At 40.3% G+C, this 20,464-nt stretch overlaps 1 protein-coding gene across 3 annotated transcripts in view; it reads right to left on the bottom strand.

Annotated features, from left to right (window-relative positions):
- The window catches only part of PKIA (cAMP-dependent protein kinase inhibitor alpha), a 48,347-nt gene extending 42,555 nt beyond the window's left edge, over positions 1-5,792 (bottom strand). The window contains exon 1 of one of the 3 annotated variants that reach the window (XM_065669401.1): positions 5,716-5,792. The gene's annotated coding sequence lies outside the window, so the exon portion shown is untranslated. Of the gene's footprint in view, positions 1-5,483; positions 5,685-5,715 lie in introns of those variants that run through there. The other 2 variants (XM_065669402.1, XM_065669403.1) reach the window with 2 other exon arrangements.
- Between the last annotated feature and the right edge of the window lie 14,672 nt (positions 5,793-20,464).

The raw sequence follows: 20,464 nt of genomic DNA, 5'->3' as shown, positions 1-20,464 counted from the left end.
CTGCCTTCCAAGACTTGGGTGGTGTGATCTGAGCATTTGCCAGTGAAGACTGAGGCAAAGAAGCTATTACGATCCTCAGCCTTCTCCAAATCTCCAATAAATTATTAATAAAGGAATTAATCTATCAAAGGCAACTTTGGAAAGTTCCAGAACAGACTCATTAGACAGAACTCTAGAAATTCTTTAAAAGCAAAGTTGAGAATCCAAGTCACTCATTAGATTGTATGAAGAAAACTGGGAACTAATGGAACATTTGGTTACCTAAATTTGGTTTAATCAGTTTAGAATTGATACTTTCCATTAAAAAAAAAATTAAAAAAAATATATAAAAATTAGGAGACACTTGTATTGAAGGCTATTATTTCCTTCCCGTTGCTTTGCAGTGTAACAATTCCGCTTTTGAGTCATGGCCTGAAGGAGTTCACATTAACTGAGTTCAAGCCTTCCGTGTGTAGAGAATCTGTGCATTCACGCTTTTTGCAGTTCTTCAGGTTGATCAGCTATACGTAAAGCAACAGTCATTTTCACTGAACACCTTGTGAGGGATTCACTAACAGCTTTCTCGTTAAGCATCATAGCTTTGACTCTCCTGTGAAGTTTACTTCTACCTATGAAAAATCAATGAGTAAAGATGCTGAACAGGAACCACTTTAAGGCTGCTACTGCTAAAGTAATAATATCCTTTACCAATATGATCCACAGTATTTTAAGTGAGGTTTAACATGTACTATAAACAGTATCATGGAAGGACCATTAATAAGTATCTGTGCTATTTTAAAACAACAGGTGGTGAGATTGTTTCACCACAGTTATGTGCTCACCATATGTGTAAGTGGAAATTCTGTAGGTGGTAGAAGGCAAATGAGTGAATAGTTAGCAAATATATATATTATATAATATATATAATTATATAGATATATTAAGATATATATGATCTCATTAAAGCTGCAGCACATTTTACAGGCTAGCAAACAGCTACCAAGATAACTTTGATATACATTTGGGTCTTTCAGAATAGTTGCAAGAGCAAAGATGTGACCGAAAAAACAGCTAAAGTGAGATAAACTAATATTGTATGTTGGAGTTATACCTATTTGCCTATTACATCTGAGGAATTATTGGGACATTAGTGCAGAAAGGGATGCCCAATTGTGCAAAGACCAGCCAGTTGTTTTAAAATACTTCTGAACACAGGGCAGGTTAAATTGCCCATGAGTCCTGTAAAGCCAAAGAACAGTAAAGTCACCAATTTTAAAATTCTTTTTAATAAAGGTTAGAAAAAAGCCCCACAAATGCTACTGGAGAGAAATACACGCTGGCTGGCACAGAAATTCTTCCACTGCAGCTCCTCTGCCGAGTCGAATTTTTATACTTGGTTCACCCATGGAAGAAGGGGAGAGATACCCTGGAATCATCTTACCACCACAGTAATGCAACCAGCTCAGAAACAGCTTATTTTCAGTATGTTAGGGAGGACAAATAACACTACTATAGCTTATTCGTTCTATGGTAAGAATTAAAGGAAGAAAAATTAATTTATATGATCTGGATTTGGCTGGGACATCTGCACCAACTCCCCTATGAGAGTCCATTTTATGTTACTTTCTCCTCTGATATGTTTATATTTAAAGACATATATCCAGTGATATACACTGGAAGCATAGAGTTCTTATACAATCTGATCCTTTCTTTTATAATGTTGTTTTAATAGACTCATTTTGTGAGAGTATACAATATGAAGACTTTCTTCTAGTCTCTCAATGCATCATGAAACTAATATATATAAATGGATTCATGCTTGTGTCACTGTCACATGCACACCTCTTCAAGAGGAAGGCTTGAATCAGTTTGCCTTTGCAATAGGCATACAAAAACTCTGCACTTCTCTCTCCATATTTCAGATATTAAACTCAAGTGCTCATTACCTAGGTTGTGAAGTGTTGACTTACTTGATTGGGTCGAATTCAAGATGAAAATATACTCAATGTCTGTCTTGTTCCGACCACTGATCTATTATAAATGGATAAAACTCTCAGTTCTCCTTAAGAATTGCTACCTTTGCAATTGACTGGCCAGTCACATAAAGATCTTTTACTGACAGAGTCCAACATGAAAACCATTTGCGTAGTAGGAGAAAAAGTATGCCTGACATTTATTTCTCATATGGAATATTTTTCTCACCTAGAAACGTTATCTACTGCATATAAACAGCATGCATTTGGAAAGTGTCAATATATTTGTTCTTCAGAAGAAAAATTTGCATCACTACTGTTAAAATACTTTTGATTGTTTGCACATGCTAAAGTACATAGTTTTAAATTCACTGTGTATTATCCATCCACTCCCGCACTGCTCAAGCCTTCCTTTAAGGAATTATTAGTTTAGGGAAAATAATCCAATTCAAAGCCTAGTAACAATATAACTGAAAAACTACATGGTTGCTCTGGAATGTGGTTATTTCAGTTAGTTCAAAAAGCACATAGAAGCACCAGCTCTAAACATTCTCATATAGAAAACATATTAACCGAACTATTTAACTTCAGCCCTTGGAAAGGGCCACAAGTGAAGTAAAACCTCTGCAACTGCAAGTGCTTTCAAGGTTACCGGGGTTTCCAGTCTGCTCTAAGGAAACAAGCCTTTTTGCAATCATGCTCATCCGGCCCCCACTCATAAAGTTGGTCAAATGAACCTGCTAGTTCAAAAGCTGACTGCAGCCTAGAAATCTCAAAGATAATTAAGCTCTTACAAATTTAAAGAACTAACCCAGATAAAGAGTTCCAAAATAGCAGACCCCCTGAGGAAAAGGCAGCTAAATCTCAGCTGTTATCCAGCCTGTCTGGCATCACCAGCTGGCCAACTAGGCTGTTCTTCCAGTCACCGGGGCTGTTGCCCCAGATCAACCACAACAAAGATGCTTCTCTTTTCTTGGAAGAGGTATTGAAATCAAGAGTACCAGAAGGAGGAAGAGGAGTTCTGGAAGAGAAGTCTGCAGGAAGTGAATTTACATCAGTTACACCACTGAACTAAATTAGAATCATAGAATAGTTAGGGTTGGAAAGGACCTCAAGATCATCTAGTTCCAACCCCCCTGCCATGGACAGGGACACCTCACACTAAACCATCCCACACAAGGCCTCATCCAACCTGGCCTTGAACACCGCCAGGGATGGAGCACTCACAACCCCCAGGGCAACCCATTCCAGTGCCTCACCACCCTAACAGGAAAGAATTTTCTCCTTATATCCAATTTAAACTTCCCCTGTTTAAGTTTTAACCCGTTACCCCTTGTCCTGTCACTACAGTCAGATATACATTTTTTCTATGGGCAGAGGCACACGCACACTTTCATTTTACATGACTATACCACCTGAATTTGCAGTACACAGAAGATAAAACCAAAAGCAGTTCAAGTTTTCCATGTCAAACCAATCAGATGTACATTCACATCTATAATAATGTATGGCTCTTGGGCAGATACTTCTTCATCCCTGACACCACATTGTTTTAGAACATACTAACAGTCTTTAGTACATTTTTTCAGGTTTGCAAGGAAGCACAAACAGCCAAACTTATTGTGCTAACTGCTGTCAACATCAGCAAGTTCTCATACTATGCCGTTTGCAACAACAGAACAGGAGACCATTACTTGATGTGCTCTTCAGGAAGGAAAGGGACTTTCTATAGAACGGGTGGACTAATCCAAGAAGCATCTGAACTCAGCTACATGTTTGGGTTTTTTTGTTTGTTTGTTTTGGCTTTGGATTTCTTTTGTCTTGTTTGTTTGTTTTCCTTCAGCCAAAGGCAATTAGAGGAGAAATGGGCAAATGACTACAATACTGCAACAGCTGAGCAAGCCAGCCATGCTCTTTTTTTTCTAGAAAAGAAGCAGCAGTAGACATACCGCAACTCAAACTCCCAAATCTTTTACAAAAACAAAGTAAATGTTTGGTAGATGAAACAAACATGATGGAATAAGGGTTTGGGTTTTTTTTCTAGCTTGAAATGCATACATTGGATGTACTACAGAGTGCTCAAAAGGGAAAAGTTTATTTGGGGTCATAGTTAATGACTGTTCTTCAGAGCAGAGATTTGTCTGTTGAAATTTTTTTCTGACACCACAATTCACCAGTTATGCTCTGTTTCACCCTTATGAAGCCTCAATTGTCTTTTATACACATTTCCTATCTCTGTTGCCATCATTTGCCTTCTCTGTACCCTGCAACAGTACTGAGACAAATACGTGTATTTAAACATGTCCCAGAAATGACAACAGATCAAGCAACCACCTGTTGCCTCCCTAAGTGTTACCCCTACCACTCTAGCACCATGACCAGAGGCTTCAACCAAATGGGGATCCCACAACTGTATGAGCTGCTCTGTGAACACACGGGATAACAAGATCTTTTAAGATGAACATATAAGTAAACAGATATTGAATAAGATGGCCTTCAGCTTCCAATACCCTACTTCCTTTTATTTTTTTTTTCATTAAGAACAGATTAACGCCCTATCCTTTTCTTCCAAGAGGCAGAATCATTGTTTTTGGTTCCAAACCCCGTAGAACCATTAACCATTACTATATGCAGATAGTACCCACTGTAATGATCTGCCTCTACATGCTAACCCCGGCCTCCTGCATTGAAATGCCTGCTTTAGACTAACCTTTTTTAGAGCAGAACAAAGGGAAAACAAAACCAAAAATCATCAACATAACAGACAAAAACATTGGCCAGGCAGATTTTTTTTCCCCTTCTACACTAATCCAAAAGATTCATCTAATGTCAATACCTGTGTACATATCACAAATCATGCGCAATGTCAATGGCAAAGCTAAAATGCTGCACGTACACATTTTTCCACTTCTACAGGTGATATGATGGAAGACCAGCTCACTAGTTCTTCCATTTCACAAAGGCATTTGAATTTTGCTGCTATTTTGTTTGTCCCAAACCTTGTGCTAGATGATAAAAATGGAAAAAGGGAAAAACCACAGAGAGAAGTCCCCGAAAAAGTCAACAGAACCCATTTTGGTGTAAGAACTGGTTCTGCAACTTCATCCCTCCCTTTAGCGAAGCGATTTCCAAATCCAGGAACGCAAATGAGGCGTCCACCTTCTCTGGCTGCGCTCCCCGGAGACCCTTCTGCCCTAAGATGTCTTCCCGCCACCTGAGGAGCGCGCACCGGACTAGAGGGAGCCGGACAAGAGCGGGAGCACGGCCCTCCACCTGTCGCCGCGCTCCGCGCTCCTTCCCGCTTCCGCGCCCGTCCTGTGCCACACCACAAACAAAATGCCTCCTCCACGCCAGTGAATCCCTCCTGACAAGGGCAGGAAAAGCAGCTCGGGCTGCCGAGCAGAGCGCTGGCACGGAGCCACCGCGCATCCTGGCGTAAAAGATAAAACGCAACACTGGCGCTTCTGAGAGGGCAGCCTTTCTGCTTCTGGAGGGAGCCACAAAAGGAGAGAGGAGGAGGAAGCTACGTACCTCAGCACAGCTCCAGACCCTTCCTGCGCGCACGCAGCACGGTCGCTGTTTCCCGAGCCGCTCGCCCGGCCCGGCGGGGCCTTCCCCACATTCGCAGCTGGCAGGCGGGCAGCTGACAGCCGGGCAACCCGAGGCGGAAGGCTCGCAGCGGCAGCACCGCGGCTCTAGAACAGGGCAGCGCCGCAGCGCTCGCCACCCGGCCCCGCGCTCGGCCCCGGCAGCTCCCGCTCACCTTTCAGGGACCGGCTCAGCGCATCTTCCTCCTCTCCCCTTCCTCCGTCCGTGCCGCAGCGCTGCCAGCGGCGGCCCGGAGTCCCCGGGCTCGGCGGAGCGCGGTGCCCGGCGCTACCCTCCCTCAGCCGGCAACAGCTCGCGCTGTCACCTCACCCCCACATCCCGCCGGCGGCAGCTGCTGCTCCTAAATTCACAGCGCTCTGGCGGCATGAAGTCATCCTCCCCGCCCCCTCCCCGGGCCGCCGCACTCTGCTCCAGCCGCGGAGGGGGAGACGGCCCCCCCGCCCGGCCGCTCCAGCGCTGCGAGGCCGTGGCGCTCCACCTTCACCAGAGGGGCCGGCATTCCCACCGCTCTAAACGCACCCCGCTGCCCGAGGATCTGCGAGGGGCGGCACGGTGTCCCCGGCGGCGCGGCTGCGGGTCGGGGGTCCCTCCCCTGGCACGGCGGCAGGATGGGCCGCTCCGCCCCGCGCCAGCTTTTTCCTCTCGGGACTCCCCTCAGGGGGTCCGCTCCAGCCGCCACCGCGGTGTCTGGTGCCGAGGGTGCGTCGCCCTACTCGGCCCGGCCGTACCGCGCTAAGTGGCGGGGAGTGGGGCCAGGCTGGCTCCCGCAGCACTGCAGGGCTGGAGCCAAGAGAGAGCCTTCCTTCGGGAGGGCTCCGTGTTTGTGCGTGTGTATGTTTTGAAGGAAAATCCACTGCAATCCCTCGTGCTGATGTATGGGAGCGCAGCTCTCCCCCTCCTCTCCCGGCCTCAGGGCGGGCAAGCTCTGCGCAGCCTGTGCCCGTAAAATTGCAGCTGTTCCTGGGGTGGACGGGAGTTTCTTTGCCAGTGGCTTTTGCTCTGTGCCTAGGCGGGGAGAGAAAGCAAAGGCACAGCGTTCAAGGTCACCGGGACACACTTCTCCCTTAGCAAGGGCGTCCTGGTATTTTTAAGATCCACCAGTAGGCAGCAAGTCTATTTTTGTTACTTACAGAGTGCTGCGCATGTGCTCGGTAACTGACAGGCTCATGGAGAAGGCTGGGATTCCTGTCACTGTTTAGTCTCCTGAACCCATCCCATATGCAGGGCAAGCATGGCTATGCTGCTGCATCAACACCAGGCAGGCCAGTTCAGGTAGATAACTGTGTGTTGCCAAATCACTGTGGCCTCAGAACTCTTCATGTTTCACAAGCAGGGCAGGGCTGTGTCTGGTCAAGAAAAGTCCTACTGGAATTGCTCCCAGGAAAACACAAAACACAGGTGTTTCCACGGCACGTTGCTCTGTTGGCCGGGTAGCGACGTGGCGCCTCAGCAAGGTTTTGCAGTAGACTTGAACCCTAAATGCTGTTGTTTTTCATGGTGCTGAGGTCTGAAACAGGAGAAGAACTGCCACAGTAGCCTGAACATAGATGTGATGGTTTTCTTTAGTGGTAGGGGAAAGCAGAAATGGGGCGAGGAATCTCATGAAGCTGATCTTTGTCTCTTATGTGAAATATAAAAACTTGCAGCCTGAGTTCCCTTTTGGAAATCCATTCTGTTTACTTTTTATAGTGGTTGCTACCCAGGGAGGTTGTGGAGTCTTTCTTTCTGGAGACATTCAGAATTCTCCTGGATGTGTTCCTGTGTAACCTGTACTAGGTGCCCCTGCCTTGGAAGGGGGGTAGACTAGATGACCTCCATAGGCCTCTTCCAACGTTAATGATTCTGTGGTTATGGTGGGGCTTTTAACTGTGCCAGTGTCTCTTACTTGGTTCCTTGTTACCTGTACACTCCTACAGCTGCACTAATGTCGGGCTGCTCCTGTTTACTCCCCGCCTCGAACCTCAACTGATTATGGCATCGCAGACCTGAATGTGCAGCACTGGCAACATTTCAACAGTGATATTTTAATCTCTGTTTACAGTGTGTTAGGTTAGGTTATTAAAGGCTCATTTCCACATACACAGAGGAACTCAAGGGCATGTAGGCATACAGGGGAGCCCCAATAACCAGATCAGAGGAAGGCAGACCCTTTACAGCCCCTGCCAGGGCTGTCGCAGGGAGCCTCAGTCCCATGAGGTTTGGCAGGGTGGGAAGAACAACACACCCAGCAGCCAAACACAAAGCTCTGTGTGTCGCAGATTGGAGGGGTTACAGCCTAGGGTTAGAGGACATGTGATAGGATGCATAATAGGAAGAGCATTTGGTCATTGTACAGAGGTTATTTTATAGGCAAGAGCCAAAGGCAGGGAAAGGAAAGGATCAAGATGATATAGGAATGACCAAGTGTGGGAAAATAGTGGGGTGAGGAGGTAAGTAGGGCTTGTCCTGTGTAAATGGGCTGCTGGTCAGTATGCTGTCTGGCTATTCCCCTTGCCTGATCAGCACAGTATCTCCTGTCTTCCCACCAGACTGTATTCTACTGGGTGAGGGGGTTCCTTGTTCTGTGTGTGTGTGTATGGGGATGTAAGTCCCAGCAGCAAGTCACACCTCAGGCCATAGGGACCCATGCCAGAGAGGATGATAGGATTAGACTTTTCATGCCATCTGTGTTTGCTTGAGAGTTTGTGTCTATGTTGATCTGTGTGGTTGGCCATGTCCGTAATTATGTATACATACATAGTGTGTGTATGCCTATTAGGAAGAGGTGCTCGGACTTGTTACTGCCTAGACCTAGGAAAATGGAGTCATGGAAGCCTCTCTTCTATTGCGCTGCATGGTTCAGCCACTTCCAACACAATCCCCAAAATTATTAGCATATTGCTGCTATCTTTATTATTACTACTACTACTGTTATTAGTAGTGTTAATATTTCTTTGATAGCAGTATATTCCAGAGTCAAAAGAAGTAACTTCTCCTGGTTCAAGAGTACTAGTTAGTACTATTAAAAAAAAAAAAAACCACAAAAAAAAAAAAAAGTGCACATGGATGAGACACAGATTTGATTTCATTAGAAAAACATAAAGGTGTGGATCATTTAACAACATTCAGAAAGCCAATTTTACTTAGAGAATATAATATTTAATTTAGTAATCACAGATCCAATCAGTTTAAATGCAACTATAAGTACAAATTGATTTAAATCTAAGCATTTCAACTTTAAAAGGGTAAGCTGTAGTTCGTGAAATCAGTTCAACAGCTGAATATGGGGAAAGCTTGGAAATATCTTTATTAAAGAAATAAGAACAATAAGAAGAACAATGCATAAGATTAGTGTAAGGTGTTAATGTATAACAACATGAGAAGAACAATGTGTAAGGAAGAACTCCAGACTTCACTGCAGAGGGGGTGAGTTCTGACAAGATACTAGAAGTAGGCTGTCAACCAACAAATGAAGAGAAATTTGTGGCTTTAGAAATAGCAAGGGTGAGGTGAGATTTGTCAACATTCAAATCAAATTAGATTGTGAAAATAATAAACAGTAAAATATGCATCACTTGTAAAAATGTAAAGAAATCCTGAAATAAAGTAGTTGAGCTTTGTTTTAGTAAGCATGGGGTGAAAAAGCTAGTCTCTCTCCCTCAAATTTAGTTTTCCTGATAATTGCTGGCTGGAGTAAAGATTGAAGGAGAAACAATTAAAGGGAAAGAATGAATGTACATAAATGGATGTTACTGTCTCTGCAGTGAACTTGACAGTGTTTTCACCTCAGAGGAGTAAATCTCCATCTAAAGGTAATGGAAAAAAATACGATATAAAATCTCAAAACTATTTTGTATAGACCACAAGGGTTGGTAAAAGCAGATCTAATTTACAAGACATCTGATTAATGAAGACATGTATTACGTGGAGAACTGTTGTGGTTTAGCCCACATAGGCAGCTCAGCCCCACTCATCTGCTTGCATGCAATCCCACACAAAGGGATGGGGAAGAGAACAGTTACTTCAAAAGTCAAACACCATCACTCCAAACATTCCCCCCCCCCCCTTCTCCTTCTTCCCCCAACTTTATATGCTGAGCATGATGTCATATGGCATGAATTATCCCTGGGGTCAGCTGGGGTCAGCTGTCCCAGCTGTCCCCCCTCACAATGTATTGTGCACTCCCAGCCTGCTCACTGGTGGGGTGGTATGAGGACTTGGCTCTGTGTAAGCACTGCTCAGCAGCAATGAAAACATCCATGAACTATCAACACTGTTCTCAGCACAAATCCAGAACATAGTCCCCTGCTAGCTATTATGAAGAAAATTAACTGTATGCCAGGCAGAAGTAGTGCAAGAACATAAGAAGTTGTGAGGACCACTGCAGATGATAGACTTCTATAAATTTTATATTCTTGAAACTAGGAAAATTAGTTGTACTGAGTATAAAAAAGAAAGAACTCTGATCTCCCATTCGCTTTTTTTTTTTTTAATGCCTAAATAGCCTACCTCCTCTGGACTTATGTTAGGTTCTTTTTGTGTATTCCAAAATTCTAATATTTGTGGAGTCTTTGCAGTGCAAGCAAATGTGCTGTTTCCTGGAGAACAATAGATAATTGTTATAAACACTTTATCATAGTTTATTGTAAGATTTTTTTTCTTTTAAACTGAGTGCTAATGTACACTCTAATAACAGTATTATTTTTTTGTTTCTTCAGACTTCATTTAAAAGCAAGCCAGTGAATAAACAGTTCTTATGAAATTCTATCAGTTTTTGTAACAGATCTAGGTAAAAAGTTTACATAAGCATTCAAAAAATTACAGAAAAAACAGTTGTCGCCAGCAATGCAGTGTAAGATATTGGACATTATTCTGCAATTCCCATGGAGAATACAGTAAGTGCAATTCGTAGTGTATATCAAAGCAATCTTACTGATGTTGAAATGCAATGTAAGAATGCGTGATAAGAATCCTTAATTATTCCTCTTAATAAGTTAATGTCACCTGAATCCCTCTGATACCATTTAGATGAAATAATTTCAGGTCCCACAAATAAAAATCATGTACCAAATAAAAATTGCTATAGGCTTTCTACTAAAAAGAAAACAGTACTTTAATTTTTTTCTTTTGGAAGGATTGTTCCAGAAAATATTTTTTAAAAGCAAATTGGCTGAGCTGTCTGTCCGTCCATGACCACTGTTTCGATTCCTTACTCTTTCTTTCTTTATTCTTCCACTGCTGTTATAGCTCGTTATGTATAGGTCTGCCTTCAAGTAAATTAAGTAAATAAACACATTTTGTTCAGTTGGTTGTATTTATAAGGTGTAATGTCTATGGCAGAAATAGTGACCCAAAAATAGTATGATGATATAGAGCACTGCAGGAGGAACTACAATGCCACCAGTACCCAAATAGACTTTCTTATAATTAAAACCATCATCAAGGAAATATGTTCAAAGTAGTGATATGTTTCTACAATGATTTCTAAACCATTTGGGAAGGAATAATTATTTAAGTAAATTCCTGTTGATTACTTGATAGCTATCAAAATAATATGAATTTAAAATTAAACAATTCATACTGCATTCAGTACATTAGTTTCTAATCTTCAAGAACAGGATTTTTTAAGTAATATGATTTGGTTGTAAACAGTTTAGAATAATCAAACTCGATGCAGACTTCATCTGTCATTGTTAGTATCCTCTTCTTAATGCTGGTTGCATATTTTCTTAGACTAGGATACTCAGGTTTTCAAGGTAGGGACTGTCTCTGTTTGTACAACATCGTTAGGCACTTGCAAAGTGCATTAATGATAATTTATGGCGCTTGTATCTTTACTACAGTGTGTTTACTTTTATGTACAAGACCCAGTTCTACCCTAAGTATACAGGGGCAGAGTCTGTCCCTTAGCCTCCTGACATCTGTAGGAACAGATGTATTTCCTTTTCCCCCACTGGGACTTCCAGCATTGTCTTAGTACAAAGAAGTCTGATTTTCTTAATGCTTTAATAGCAACCTGCTTGGGTTTTCTCATTTTCCAGTGTCAGCTTCTTATACATTTTCAGTGTCATTGCTTTCTTATACATTTTCTAAACTTTGTAGGGGTAATAGTCCCATAGTGGCATTTTCTGTGCTTAAAAATACATTACTAGCATTGCAATATAAAGCAACCTTCCATGTGGGAAAAATAGCTTAGAATAATATAACGCTGTTATAACGCATATGCTGTGAGGGGAGAAATTAAGATTGTACTAGCATTTTCAATTCTGGCATTAGCCATAATGTTTTCTGAGTTCTGACTTGTCAACCCTAAGTTTTTAACATTTTTAGATGTAATATGTGGAATATGTTCTTTTTAAAGAAAAAAAAAGAACACAAAACTGCCATGTGACAATTCTGATACCTACAACGGTCTTCAGTATGTTTGCTTCTGTGAATGGATAAATAGTGATCTAGTAAAAGTTGTCCCTGCCCATGGCAGGGGGTGTGGATTAGATGATCCACAAAGGCCCATTCCAACCAAACTGTTCTATGATTCTATGATACTAAAGTGAGACGTAGTACTTCACCTCTTGCTTCCACAAGTATTTGTCAACAATGGCAAAGCAAAAAATACAAGAATCTTGATATTCATGCGTTCTTCTAACTCCACCTTTTCATCCTCTTGAATCCTCAACCTAGTTCCCATCTTCAGGTTTCTTGTACCAGTCCCCACAGACCCCACATGCGTTAGTCGTTCTTCATTCTTTCTGCCTAGTATTCAACATAGCTCCTTTTCCAGATCGTAGGATTTTCCACTTCCTAATATATGGTGGAACAAGTAACTAGAGGCTCTATAGTTCAATCTTACTTCCTCTTCGCTCTTCCCAACTGCCAAGTGTCGTTTTGGCATGTCACCATATCCCTTAATCTCTTTCTGAAAAGCCTGAGCCAATGTACTCTAGCAGAAAGCTTTCCTTGCTCATATCTCCTTTGTATGTGAACTTTGCATCTTCTTTTTCCAGGCAGTATGGTACCAGATAGATGGAGTTGGCTGTCAGAGAGCAAAAGAGCTGGAAACTTCCAATGCTAGCAGCAGGCTAAGCAGTTAATTAAAAGTTCTACTGGGTCTGCTCTGAAACATGCTTTGTGAGAGTGGGCTCTCAAAAGTGGTTGTTGCTAAAACTCCCCAATTCTCTCTAAGCATGTGTAGTTTTCAGGGTATGTTTGAGTCTGAACAGTTAGTTTAGTTCTTCACCCAAAGCATGTGGACTAAAGAGAGCTCATCAAATTTATTTTTATCCTGGTTAGAGTTACCCTGACAGTTTTTGGAAAAAAGAATTCTGACATTAGAGTACATTTTGAATCTCATACAGTTCTGAAATTTGCAGATCAAATGGTTAAAATTGGTTAAGTTATAATCAAGAATAAAAGAGTCCAGCCCAAAGTGGTCCAATAACTCCTGTAATGGATAGCATATTCTTAGTATATATTTATATTCAGTATCTGCATTTCATTACTTTGATGTCTTTCTGCCTTACTAAATACTCCCAGGATTTCAGCCTGCAGCCATATTTAGCATTCAATGTGCAGTCTGTATTTCTTTGACTGTCATTGATACAGATTTAAAATTTTGCAAAGGTTCCATCCTGATCTTCTTCCTGATTTCTTCCCTTACACTTGTTTGTTTTAGTGGATGAACCCATTTAAGACTGGAGTCAATGAGTCCAGGTGCTTATTCTTATGTCCAAGCTTTTAAAAAGGTTTGTCTCTCCGCTCTTTATTTCTCAATGCAGCAGAGAGCATCTTGCAACACAGGTAAGATCTTTAATTTAAAAAATAAATTTAAGAAATTACTACCAAAAGCGTCAGTGCATAAAAGGAAAGAGAGATGCAATGACTGTGAGAGCTGCTAAAACCTGGTGTCTTTGCAGAAGCATAGAGTTTCACAGCAAAAATGTGCCACAGTGATCCTGTATACTTCCGGTTATCCTTTACTGCCAAAACCAGGTAACACCAGCTAAGAAACATGATACCCGTCTGTCTGACCAGAGAAAATAATACATCTTTTCCCAATCCCAAATCTAGCGCAACCAGTGACTCAGTTTTTAGGCAGATTTCTCAGTACCATAGTAGCACCTCTAAAACTTTGTCTGAAGCAATTTAGACAAAACATTTTTTTTTTATTCTAATAGTTGTTTTGATTGTATGTTAGCTATTAGATTGTATATTAGTTGTATATCAGCTTTGTTTCCTGTTTCCCTTTCTGTGTCCTATTCTGTGAAGTATTATTGGGCAAAATTTTTAAATTCAGAATTAAAAAAAATAAATTTAGTTTTGGATGGTGGCTAATCTTAGTTTTCTAAATAACAGAAGCTTGTGGGTTGCTTGTAGTTTTTTAAAAGTTGATGAGTAGGTGGCAGTTAAACATATGCAGTTCTGGTTTTCAAGGCATTTGCACTTCTCAGTTGTTTCTTTTGGTACCATCTACTGAAACTTTCATTAATATTCCTACTCCTGTCTTTTCCTGTACAAGTGTAATTCCTTACTTCAGTGCAGTCAGGACAACATTGGTTGATACAGTCATCTTTAGGAATATTTTTGCAACAATTAGCACATCTGCCTGTTTCCTGAGAACTCTTTTAATTGTATAGATGTGTGTATTTCATGATTTTTATTTTTTCTTTTTATCCAACAGAATAGAAGAAGCAAACTCATTACTGATAGCTGCTGTGCACAAAGCTGGTCAGTAGTTTTGATTAATACAGTTGGGGTGTTCGGGTTTTCTACTGAAAAAGAATCTCAGACCAAGTGCTTTAGTGTTTCTGTATCAATGCTAGTGAATCTTTTCCTTCTGACCATAGTTTTGTAAAAAGTAATTGACTTGTAATTTTTGGTTTAATTTTGCTGTTTCACTTCTGAGTGTATAGTGAAAATTCTATAACTCCTCCTTGTACCCACCCATTCACAAGTCTCAATGACTCCATAAGAAAACAACCTTCAAGTCAGTCTTGTGTTGTGAGTATGGATTTCTTTGAGTCTGTTTATGTTCCTAGAGCAAAATGTGTCAGTCTTGAAAAAGAAGAAACAGTAATTTTTTGGAGATGACTTTCTCAACCATAGATTAATGAGATACTGTTTTGTAGTATGGGAATTAAAAAGAGACTGGAAAAATGGCATTAATTTCACTAACAGCTGAATGGAAGGTACAACTTTCACAGAATCCTTCTGCAAACACTTTTTGTCCAGTCAAAAAAAGAAAGGATTACCAGGGAAGAACTTGTAAGAGATTTAGTTGCTGTTTGAATGAGCTTAGATATTATTGTGATAAACAGGGGAATAAAATTGACATTTCACAATGTGTGGAATTTCATTGCAATTGTAGAGATACGAACAGTCAGACAGATAAAATTCTATAAAATGAGTCTTGAATATCCACATGGGTGATATCTTCCAGAGGTAATACAAAATGAGATGGCAGTGGAGCAGCAGAGCATGCTCCATCTGAAGGCAGCCTTTGAACAGTGTATGCTAGATATCTCAAGGCAATAAAAGATAGATTAATTAAGTGGATAACTGGCAACATTTCTACACCTTAAGTGTTTAATGGTGGTTACCTGTGAATATTTTACACAGGTAATGTCCTGTTGTTAATTTGTTATTTTGCAGCAACAATTTTGTTAATTTTACAACAATCCTGATTAAGCTAGCTGGTTAGGTGTACTTTCAATTTTGAAAGAGACAAAATTGACAGACCAAGAGATTTGCCATTATTGTTGCAATCTTCATTGATAAAGAGGTCTGTTTGGCAGACTTTGACATATCATATAAAACTCTGAGTAGGCAATGTCTGTATTAAATCTATAGAATCAAAGCTATAAATTTCATTCCCTGATGTGCAGTAAAAATCCCCCATATATCCATGATGTGAGTGAGGTAAAATATGCACCAGAAAGTAAAGGTACATTGATAATCTTTGGTAGTGAGAATGATTAATTTCTTGCATTATGAGGAGTTCTGAGAAGAAGTCTGGACCCCACAATGTCTTAGGTGTTGTACATGCGCATAATATTCATGTCACCTGGATTCTGCCTTACACTCAGTATCCAAATTTTGCTCAAGTCTTGAGTTGGAGAGAGTCTCCAGAGATGACTTATCCTCCTTCACTGTGCTTAGAATTCCTTGTATACCTAAAATTAGGACCTGGGAATACTCAGGAAAAACCCTGACTGAGCATAGATATCCTTGGCTTTTGCATAAGCCCTGCTCATTCTAGAGTTTGTGTCCGCTTACTTAAGCCCTAAAGCAATTTTGTCTTACAATATGGAAAACAGCTAACTGGTGTTGACAGCACTGGCGTCACTAAAAAGCATAAAATGGCACTCAACTCATGCAACTATACAAAGTATTAGTGTACATAGGGTGTATATGTAGGTGTATATGTATATCTCAGATATCTTATAGTCTGAATCATGAATGCACAGAGGGATAAAAGAAAGGAAAAAGGAATCTTTCCTTTTTGCTTTGCAAACGGAGAACTGCAGCACCCTGAAATTTGAGCAAGGTCAGATAAGTCTGTGACGAACCTGGAAATTGAACTGAGAATTCTGAGTGCCTTAACCACTATTTTATGTTAAGTGTGTGGTGTTTTTTCTCCACTCTAATGATGATCTGAAGATGACTTTTTTTTCCTTCACTCTAAATTCTGTTTACATTACCGTTTAAATTCAAATTTTTCAACAGCTGGTGGTTTTGCAGCAATCAAAGACAATATTGTGGATCTGGTCTTCATTTCCAGATGGAAAGCACTTATCAAACGATTGTTGAATTCTTCTTCCTTATGACATAAAAGGCTGTTCAAATGGCATTCTGAGAGAGATGTCGTAGCTTTGGGAGCTGGTTTTTAACGAGGTAATTTATAATGTGATAAACCAATTTCATCTCAAATTTCACAAAAAAGAGAATTATGAACTGTATTATCTTCTAATCAAAGCCTAAATTTTGTGGGTTCTATTATCACTTTTTCTCAACACACATTAGTATCTCTTGATGAGACTTTTGCTAAAAGCAAGATCCCCTCTTGTAGTATATGGTTAAGTAGCAGAATAGGTTTATATCAATTTTAAGGAAAATGCAACCAAACTTGAATATGCAGCAAGTTCTTTTATTTTACTTAGCTTATGTATGAAGATTTTTAATTTTAGTTAGTAAACCTTAAGAACTAGATAATTGTGATTTTATTCAAATTGAGGAACTTCTGATAAAACAATATGGTTGTTATTTTATGGCACGGCAAATCAGAAGGAGGTCATAAAATCATAGAATAGTTAGGGTTGGAAAGGACCTCAAGATCATTTAGTTCTAACACCCCTGCCATGGGCAGGGACACTTCACACTAAACCATGTCACCAAAGACTCTGTCCAATCTGGCTTTGAACAATCCCAGGGATGGAGCATTCACAACTTCCCTGGGCAACCCATTCCGGTGCCTCACCACCCTAACAGGAAAGAATTTCTTCCTTATCTCCAATCTAAACTTCCCTTGTTTAAGTTTTAACCCATTACCCCTTGTCCTGTCACTACAGTCCCTGATGAAGAGTCCCTCCCCAGCATCCCTATAGGCCCCCTTCAGATACTGGAAGGCTGCTATGAGGTCTCCACGCAGCGTTCTCTTCTCCAGGCTGAACAGACCCAACTTCCTCAGCCTATCTTCATACAGGAGGTGCTCCAGTCCCCTGATCATCCTCGTGGCCCTCCTCTGGACTTGTTCCAACAGTTCCATGTCCTTTTTATGTTGAGGATACCAGAACTGCACACAATACTCCAGGTGAGGTCTCACAAGAGCAGAGTAGAGGGGCAGGATCACCTCCTTCGACCTGCTGATCATGCTCCTTTTGATGCAGCCCAGGATACGGTCCTCACATTATCCATTGTTGTTTTTTGCTAATGAAGTGTCTTCTGTAATTCAAAGATGGTTTTTTTTCAAATGCATCAGTTCAGCTTTGCCGTAGATATTTGAGTTGTCCTGGGAAGCAGAAGCAAACCTGAATCGATCTTTATTTTTATAAAAGGTAACTGGCATTCATGTTGCTTCCTTGTTTTCAATAAGGGTTCAGCCACTAAGGGTTTGAAATGTGCTGAAAAAGTCTGCCTCAGCTTGCCATTAGAGGTAGATATGGTGGCCGGGTGTGAATTTAAAGCTTTTCCTGAAGTTTTCTCAAAGCTTCACCAAAAATAAAATACTGATAGGGCAAAAACTTACCCCTGTGTGTCTGTCACTGTCAAGCCCCTATTGATTCTTCATTATTGCAGTTCTGAATTGAATACAGCCTCAGGGAAGGAAACATTTATATAAGAGGGTTACAGTGGAAGGATTTCTATCCCAATCCTGCACATGAAAAACAGACCTTGGAAACAGTATGGCTCCAGCTAATTAAATGTAGCCATTCTTCCCCTTGAAGAAAAGATGTTTCTCCCTGCAAGTTACCAGGGAGCTTTATGGTGTTTCTTTCCTTTGTTAGAAAATGCCTTCAACTGAGGAAACTAAAACTGAGCAAATGAAAAAATAATCTTGATAGAATTAATATTATGCAATATTTATGTGCATGTATATGTGAATAATTTGTAAAGGCTATTTATGTAGGAAACATTCCCTGGCAATTTTATTTCTCCTGTGTATCTAGGTTTGTCTTCTTCTTTTTCTCTGCTTATTTACTGCTCAGAGAAATAAATAGTCCTTTGGGAAGGCCTGTTCTGCCTGATTTTATAGGAAATTCCTAGACTGTTTTGATAATGCCAGTAATGTGTAATAACCAGACTCACAACACTGATGTTTTTTAGGCTGATTTGCGTTAATTTATGATGTGTCATATTCCATAAGCATAATTTCAGTGAAACCTGATATCTCAAATGATGCTGATTTGAAGCAGCATGACATTAAAACCCTCTCACTTGTCCTAGAATAGGTAGCTGTCTATGTGGCTGTTCAAATCTACATTATGTGAAAGAACATTATGGAAGAGTTTAATTGCATGCAAAAGTTTAATTACAAAGATTACTGAAAATCATTCAGTTGGCTGTTAGAATTCAGAAATACAGCTGGTGCACTTAATCACACAAAAACGAAGTTCATCACTTATTCAGCATTCTTTGTCTCTAACAATGCCACGGGAAAACAATAGCATGTTTTTTCTCTAAGAATGGACTGGACAGCTCTATTTCTTTCCTCCCTTGTTTGATTTACAATATGTGCATTGTGTGAACACTTTGCATGAATATTTTTACAGTGGATGCCTTGTCTGTCTTAACTCTGTAGATCCATTGCTTGATTATTCTGCTGGTTTTATGTGCATCAGAGTCTATATTGCTAATCTTTGTGCATAAGACTCAGGAAAAGGAGCAAAATAATCATAAATGACCAAAATAAATTAGTATTTTAGCTAACGTATTGAGGGTTTTTATTTTTTAGTTTTTTTTTTTTTTTTGAGGGGGGGTGTGTGTGTTAATTTATTTGTTCATTTATTTTCCACCTGGGACATCTAGTAAAGTAAGAAAAGTAGAATTATCACTCTGTTACAAAAAAAATCTGTCACCAATGAGTTAATAAGAAAAATTATCATTATGCAGTTAACTAAAAGGGTTTAATTAATGATCAGATGATGTTCAGATGGTAATCAATGATTGAGTGGAAATCAAATGGCAATCAAATTGTGATTAAGCAATAATGTTAATTAAATAGTGATTTAACAATTATTTGAGAATGATTTGACAATGATTTAAATGATTTAGATGATAATTTAGGCAGTGATTAGACAATGATTTAGAGAGCAGTCAAAGTCTTCCCATAAATAAGCTGTAGTTGGTTGTATACAAATGTCACTAGCATATAGTACACTTTCAGGCCTAATTATAAGTATCAGATGCCAGGTAAGGGGTCTCCCAACCTCGAGGAGTAACTCTGAGAGGTGGCCCTGCTCAAGGGGGAGATGGCATTCTGCAGCCTGCTGCTGTACAGGAGTGCTCAGTGGGCTTGGAGAAGTTACAGACTTTTATAGTGTAATGTGTGCAGCTGTAGCAGTTTTAGTTCTGTCTAATCCCAGCTCAGGCTGGTATTGTGAGCTCCTGCTAAGACATGGCTTAGGCTCCTTGGTTCCTGAGAAGATTCAGTTCAGCCCAGTTCTTGTGGGTTGCACAGCAGGGCTAGTTTCAGTCCATCTGGAACCATGAGGCTGTTTGTTCGCTCACACAGACTGGGTGCTTCCATCACACCAACTTAAAGTATGAAAGAGCACAATGAGCAGGCAGCAGCAAAGAAAAGTTGGGAGGTACAGAGTGGTATTTGTGGCATGTTTCTATTTCAAATCTGTTATACTTTGAGTTGTTGACTCCTATAGGAATGCCGTAGATGAACATGGAAAAACAGAACAGTTAATATTCACTTGGTGTGGTTGGTTGGTTTGTATGTTTTTTTTTTTCCCTTGCTCCCCCTGCTCCCCTCAGTAAATTTAAAAAACTAGAACTGTATACATAATATACATAAAAAATAACTTTTTTAAAGTCTGTATAAAAACAAGATAGAAAAAGAGGGTGCAGTTGACCTAATGATGCAGGAATGCTGGGGGTTTTATAAAAGATCAGGTTGTGACTTGCTCTATATCTCAAACACAAAGAACTACTTTTTTGTTGAAGAGATTCAAATTTGCCAAGCAAAGCAAAATTGTCAACCCACATCAAAACTTGCTGAAGACAGTTAAGTTCTTGGATAGCATGAGTATGAGAGAATACAAAAAAGGAAATGAAAACCAACCAACCAATCCCAAACCACAAAAGGGAATCTGAAACAAAAAGGGGAATCAAAGCTCAAATTTGGCATCCATGAAAGTCATGTTGCCAAGTTCACACCAATCGGCATAAAATCAGCCAATGTTGTTGTCTATAAAACAGTA

Source organism: Lathamus discolor, chromosome 2 (assembly GCF_037157495.1).
Source record: "Lathamus discolor isolate bLatDis1 chromosome 2, bLatDis1.hap1, whole genome shotgun sequence".
Lineage (NCBI taxonomy): Eukaryota > Metazoa > Chordata > Aves > Psittaciformes > Psittacidae > Lathamus > Lathamus discolor.
The sequence above is the reverse complement of the archived record's forward strand: the minus strand, read 5'-3'. Positions and strand labels throughout refer to the sequence as shown.